Source organism: Theropithecus gelada, chromosome 13, assembly GCF_003255815.1.
Source record: "Theropithecus gelada isolate Dixy chromosome 13, Tgel_1.0, whole genome shotgun sequence".
In the NCBI taxonomy this organism is placed as follows: Eukaryota; Metazoa; Chordata; class Mammalia; order Primates; family Cercopithecidae; genus Theropithecus; species Theropithecus gelada.
Genome location: NC_037681.1, coordinates 75,015,349 through 75,023,042, shown reverse-complemented (window position 1 = coordinate 75,023,042; position 7,694 = coordinate 75,015,349).

Sequence of the window (7,694 nt, the reverse complement as noted above, 5' to 3'; positions counted from 1 at the left end):
TTACCCTACCTACATAGCAAGCTTGAAGGAACAGTTACATACGAAAGAACTTTGTTAAACTGCCCTTGCTTAAGAAGTGGGAGACGTCATCATTATGAAATCCAGTAGTTGGCTATGCTAATGTCCTAACCTCACCCTCTTGGGATTAGTTTCCCAGGAGGAGACAACTTCCGGTGTGTAAACTATGTTGCCATCAGCATGCACTTTGGTAACAGCCTCCCCTGCAAAACTGTTGCTTGCCCTTGCTCTTTTGTTTATATTTTAGATTCTGTTTGTTTGCTGAGCCTGCTATTAATCCTTGTTTTAAACCACATTTCATTTCTGTAAGAATATCAGGCTGAGGAGCCCCCTCATGAGTTCAGCTATTCCAAACTCATATCTGTCTCTTTAAACATGAGCCTGAATAATATAGAATATAGGACCAAAGAACTAATTTTAGACTTTTGTTTTAACTTGATTGTGGTTTGGTTAATTTGGATGAGAGCAGAAAACCTCACAAGAGTAAAATATAATGATTGTAAGTATGTTATTTTCCTAATGAATGCTTGCAGTTATGTAAGTAGTGGAAACTTAAGTTACTTAATTTTATCTTGCACATATTTCATAGGGTCATATTCCAAACTTATTATCGTCTATCACTTTCTATTCATATATAGTAACATGAGCTTATGTTACTTCTTATGGCTACTACTCTTGAAACTTTTTATTTTTACCTTCTCTATGAACATTTTTAAACCTAGATTCTTAGTCTTTTTTTCTGAACTGGATATAGCTAGAACTGAATTTTACTTCCTATTTTTAATATTCTCTTTGCTTCTCATTCAGTATTTGAAGGACTATAGCATAATAGTTACAAGCTGGGCTCTGGAGTTGGAGCCACTTCTTGGCTGCATGACCTTGAGCAAGTTGTATGTTTCTGATACTTCCTTATCTATAAAATGATAATAATTATAGCCCCTGCCTTCCTCATAGAGTTTTCATGAGGATAAAAATAAGGTGGTCCATAGTATACTGCCTGGCACAAAGCAAGTGCTCATTGACTTGTTATCCATCAGTATTTTCACAGAATATAAGTGTTTTAAAAGTTGAGATTGTCTTTACTCCTCTCTGTTGTGCCTAGCGCCATGCAGAGTACCTGGTACCTGGCATATTCTCAGTAGATATTTCCTGAATGAATGGCAAAAGCATCTCGTTAGGTTTTATACAGACCCCTCTCTTCCTCTCCAGCCCACTGGTATCCCCCTGCTTCTGGAATTGTTCACTTGAAGTTGTGAGTGCCAGAGACTGGACTTACCAAGGGTATACTGAGACGTTGGTGATAGGCAAAAAAGATTTCATCTTTATGATGAGACTTCATGTTTTTTTCTTGGGTGGTTTTTTAGCTCTCTTCTGGCTTTGGATTTCACACAGTCAAAAAGATACGAATATCTTAACACTGGTTCCATTGGTTCCACACCTCCACAATTTGGATTCCTTGCTCCAAACTGTACTTTGGTTTTCCACAAACAATCCTCATTTCTGCTTTACTCTGTTTATTGATCTAATTAACTTTTCTGGGGTATGTTCTATCCTATTTGTGGGGAATGGACTTATTTTTGCCTTAGTTCATGGATTAGAAGGAAACTGTCACTTCATTTCTGGCATCCCTCTCTTTACCCACTTTCATTCCACTGGAGAACGAACTTGCTAATCAGATATTAAGAAGCAGATTTTGACTGGGACCATTTTCATTGTATTAAAGGTCTGTGCTTAGGGATGGTACACAATCTTGCCCTTTCTCACTTCCTGTGTCCAGTGATTGGATGAAGCAGGCAGGGCCTGTCTTAGCTGGCCTCCTCATCTGAACTCTCTCTGTCCTACCTGCACCTTGGGGGAGCTGATGGACCAGTCATCCATAATCACACAACTATTTGGAGAGAGGGTATAGACTTCAAGGCAGAGAGTATAAGAAATAAGAGAGTTCGTCTTGACCTCCTACCCTAAATCAATTTCTGTAGTTAGTTTTTACTCAAGTTTTTAGTATTGCAATGGGTCTTTGTCTAGTTAATGAAATCAGTGTTTTGTTGACTATTTTGTCATCATTTCTTGCCTGTATGCTCCTTCAGCAGAGAATCCCAGGGGTAAGATCCTAATACTAATCTCCATCCAGACCAACCTCTTTCACAAAACCTTTTCAGACAGCCATTATAAGGGTCTTTTTCTAAAACTACACCTCTTACAGAATTATGAGGTATATTCTGTTTTAATCACCTCCTATCCACCCTGCTGATGAGGGAGAGATTCCTGCCCTAGTGTTAGGGGAAATGGTTAAACTCACGACACCTGACACTGAGCAGATGTGATTGGCAGCAGTTTATTTGTCACACATACTAATAGCCAAGGGGAAGAGGACGCCATGCAGGGCCACATGGGGATTGCATTTGAAAACAGAATGAGGAACCAGAGGCTGTGGGAAGCAGGCTGTGTGGTATCAAGAAAATGGGATGACCTGCAGTTTCCGCCCAAGGATGTGATTGGCTTCTTTAAATAATTCTGCAGGCTGGTAAGGAACTGAATTTAGTGATAAGCAGGGAGGGTTGTTTGGGTAGGGAACCTTTTTCATGGGAACAGAGTTGGGGGCTAGGGAACTTCAGGAAAACCATTTGAGGCCCTCCCAATTACACCAGATGTCAAGGCAACACACAATATTGACCCTCAATTTTAGGATTTACACCACACAGATTATAGTATCATAGCATCATTTGTTTATTACCTCAGGATTTTACTCTAGATGTGTGTTTGTGACTATCTTGTGTCCCAGTCAAATTGTGGGCTACTTAAGGACAGCTAGCATTTAAGTCTTCCACTTAAAAAATAATGCACATTATGGTTTGGAAAAACATGATTATCATGAAAATGATCTGTTTTGTAATATCTCAAAGTGATACTTTCAAATGTGATCGAATGAAGACAGCCTTTAACATACCCAAGTTTTTTCCTTGCATATGGTTAATTTTTTAAATGTAGTGAAACTTGTAGTACTAAAGGATATGCAAAGTAGAAATTAAACTTGCATTAGTAGTCTGAACTCATGGCTGGCAGTGATCTTGCTTATACACGTACTGCTGAATTAAACCTCTGTGATGTGCCGTGGATTGACAGCTCTAAACATTTACAGTTACCCGGGTTTGCTGACATTTGAAAATAGCTCATTTTTTTTCCCCACTCTGTTTTCAAACAATGGGTGAAACAATGAATGGAACATTGGCATTCTTTTTAAAATCAGAGTTAAGCTACAGCCTAAATACCAGAATGCTGATGTCTCAAATGTATTATGCAGACTGCATATTGTAGGCACTAATGGGACCCATTAAGATAATTCTTACTCTTGCTAAATTCAAGCAAATTGGTGTGGGAGAGGGATGGTAAGGAGGTCATAGGCAAATTGGAAGAATTTAGAGTGTGTCCTCCCAATTCCTAAAAATCTAATATTAAATCCTTTCTTCATCTTAACTGTTAAACTAATTTTATTTTTGACTTTATTAAAATATTTGTTAGATTGTATGCAACCACAAACCCAAAGATCTTTCTTTTTTAAAATGATGATATACAATTAGATGAATGAGTGAAAGTTTCATCATTTTAACTTATATTTTCAGAGTATAAATCCATTATGTCTCTGAGATAGAATATCTTTTCTTGCATTATTCACAAATAATCCTATCTAGATCCATCATAGTGCAAAAGAAATATCGTTGTAAAGAAACTACTGATTTTATTGTAATGTGAAAACTCAAAGCTGATTTACTTAAATTAAAATGAGGTTTCTGGCTGGGTGTGGTGGTTCATGCCTTGGGAGGCTGAGGCAGGAGGATGGCTTGAAGCCAGGAGTTTGAGATTAGCCTGGACAACATGTCTCTTTTCTACCAAAAAAAGAAAAAAGAATGTAAAAAAATGAAGTTTCCGTTGCAAGACTCCTTGTTGGCATGAAAATATCCAGAGATAAACACTATAAGGATTAAGTGCTAATTCAGTTTCTACCCTATTAAAGTTTAATTCTAAAATTTTCTGGTAAAATCACTACTTATTTCAAATTAGGTATTAGAAATGTAATGCATAATTTTAAATAAGTTTTTTCATATTATAAAAGGAATGCATAAATACAGATATAAAGCAAAATTCTACCAGCTGGAAACAATCACTGTCCAGTTTCAGTGGATTTGCTTCCATTTCCCACCATCAGTCTATAGCTGTGCTTTCTTGTATTGTAGTCACTAGCCACATGTAACTATTTATGTTTAAATTAATTAAAATTAAATAAAACTAAAAATTTAGGTCACATTTCAAGGGCTCAATAGCCACACGTGGCTAGTGGCAATGGTGTCAGCCCAAATATAAAACATTTTTTATTATTACAGAAAGTTCTATTGGTAGAGCTATTTAGAGGTATACTTATACCTAGACTATATATACATATGAAACATAATTCTATGTACATATATGCAATTCTTTCTATATATTCTGTATCTTATGTAATAAACATTTTATGCATATATGTAACACTACAAGTACACACAAAACTAGATGCACAAAACTATATGCAAAAAGCTGCAGAGAGTAAAACTATAGTTTCCATGAAGACTCTCATACACACAATTTGGTTTGCCAAAAACGTCTTCATTCTTTTTTTCTCTCTCATTTTAAAAAGATAGTTTTGGTTGATAGTTACTCTATAGTAAGACCTTGAAGATATTATTCCACTTTTTTCTGGCTTCTATTGTTGCTGTTGAACAATCAGCTATAAAACCAATTGCTGTTTGGTAATCTATCTTTTCTCTCTGGCTGCTTTTAAATATTTTGCCTTTGTTATTTAAGCTCTACAATTTTATTATAACATGTTTATGAATTTTAAAAGTGTTATCTTGGAATATGTTGTGCTTTCTGTGCAGATTCTAGTTTTTTTGGGTCAGTTTTGCAGAATTATCTGTTATCACCTTGATTACTTATCCTGTTTCTTCCCTTTTATTCTTAGAATTTGATAAGACATTTTTAAGACTTTTTCTTCTATCTTTTGTGTCTTTACTTTATTTCAATTTTTCAATGTCTCTCTATATAGTATTTTGGCAATTTTCATAAATTTGTTTTCAGCTCACTAATATTCTCTTTGGCTGTATCTAATCTGTTTAACATGATGTCTAATTTTATAACTTTAGCATTTATGTTTTTTGAAACATTTAAAAAATTTTATTTGGTTTTCAAATCTGCCTGACCACTTCAAAAAAAAAAAATCAAACATTATTGAGGTAGAATTCACATACAATAAAATGTACCTAGTTTATGATTATAAGTTAATGAATTTTGACAAGTATTTAGTCCACACAAACTCACACACCTACCTGTGTAAACTTCACCTCAATCCAGATATAGAACATATAGCTGTACCTTTTTATAAAGTCATTGCTCTAAGGCTTACAATGTAGAAATTTAACTTATAGTCTACCTTCAAATTATACTACTTTATGTACAGTGCAAGACCCTTACCACAGAATACTTACATTTCTCCTTCCTATCATTTACACTATTATTGTCATACATATTGCTTTTGTATGTATTATAAGCCCATCAATAAATAGCTGTTATTTTTGTTGTGAGTAGTCTACTGTCTTCAATTTTCTTTAATGAGAAGAAAATGTCTTCTTAATTTATTCCCATATGTACCCTTTCTAGTACTCTTTATTTCTTTATGTAAATCTGAGTTTCCATCTGGTGTCATTTTCCATCTACTGAAAGAACTTCATATAACATTTCTTGTAGTGCAGGTCTGACAATTTTTTCCAGATTTGGTTTATCTGCTCAAGTTTAAATTTTGTCTTCCTTTTCATATCTCAGTGGATATAGAATTCTACATTGCCAGTTTTCAGTTTTTTCATTCAGAAATTTAACGCTAGATACTTTCAATATTCTTTAGAATCCAGATTTTTAAAAAAATCTTTCTGTAAGGAATGTTGTGCTTTGTTTTGGCCAGCAGTTACTGGTTAATCAGTTTGATCCCTTAAAGTGCTATTTTTCATCTTCCCTAGGGTGGATCTAGAATGGTCACGGACAACTATCTACTTCTGGCTTGAACTTCTCTTAGCTCCCTGTTAGCTGTGAGATTTTCTTCTTTTTACAGTTCTCCAGGCATTCTTTGCACAACTTTGTGGGATTTCAGTCTCTTTTAGCACCATTCTCTATCTCTTCAGCAACATCTCCAGGCACTGTTTTGATTCTCCTTTCTTCCTCCTGCAGTTTGGAGGCACTGTTTTAATTCTCCTGTCCTGCTCCTGCCATGTGGAAACTGCCTCTATCCAGAAAACTAGGGCATTTGTAGGGCTCTTTATTTTGTTTCCCTTTTCTCAGGGACCACAGTCTTGTGCTAGCTGTTGCCCTGTGTCCGAAAACAATTGTTCCATGTATTTTGTTCAACATTTTAGTTATTTACCATAGAAGATTCAGTCCAGGGTTTGTCACTATATTATGAATGATCGTCATTTTTGTCACTTTTAAGTCTGTCTCTTGTAATCAGCATATGCTTGGATTATGTGAGGAATTATTATAGTATAATTTTAACCATTTTAAATTTATCATGAATATGGGTTCTGACTTCTGTCAGCTTAAGCTCTTGGAGGAGTATTTCTGTTATTTAATTCAACAGACACTAGTGATCATTCCCTATGTTCATGCACTGTTCTCAGTGTTACGGATGTAGCAAGGTACATTCTTATAAAAATTCCTGCCCCAGTGTAGCTTACGTTGGAATGAAAGACAAATAAGTAAAACATATTCATTAGATGGTGATATGCACCATGGGGAAAGTAAAGGAGAAAAGTAGATAGGGAGTTTGGGGAGTAAATATTTGACAATTTAAATAGGGTGATCAGGGCAGGACTTGCTGATAAAGTGACATTCACCCAAAGACAAGAAGGAAGTGGGGGAGTGATAACTGTGGGTATCTAGGAGAAGAGCATTTAAGTGACAGAAAAATAATACGTGGAAAGGCCTAAGAGCAGAGTTTGCCTGGTATGGTCAAGGAAGCGTAAGGAGTTCCATGTGGCTGGAGCAGAGTGAGCAAGAGAGAGTGAGTAGAAGGAGATGGGGCCAAAGACATAAGGGGAGGCCAGATCGTGCATGGCCTGGTAGGCAATTGTAATGATTTTGGCTTTTACTGAGAGTAAAATAGATTGCAATGAGGTTTTGAGCTGGGGTGTGGCATGATCTGGTTTCTGTTTTAACAGCATCACATGTGTGCTGTGTTGAATAGACAGAAGAAGGGCAGAGGCAAGGGGTTTAATTATAATGAAGGCTATGACAGTGATGATGGTGATGGGGTCAGTGCTGCCGCCTTAGAGGTAATCAGAAATGGTTAGAGTCAGCATAACTTTGTATTATAAAAAATATTAACATAAAAGAATAGGGAATAGTCTAATGAATCCCCATGTACCCATTTTAGAACATGAGTTCTCAACTCATGTTCAATCTTGTTTCATCTATACCTCTGTCTATTTTCTGTCCCGTTCTCCTCCTACCTCTTCCCTCTACCCCACTGGATTACTTTTAAGTAAATTATGGACATTTGAAGATAGAGACAACAGGGGCATGAAAGCAAGAGAAAGGTAAAGATACCTTCAAAATTTTTGCCTTGAACATCTCAAAAGTTGGGGTGTTTACAATAAACT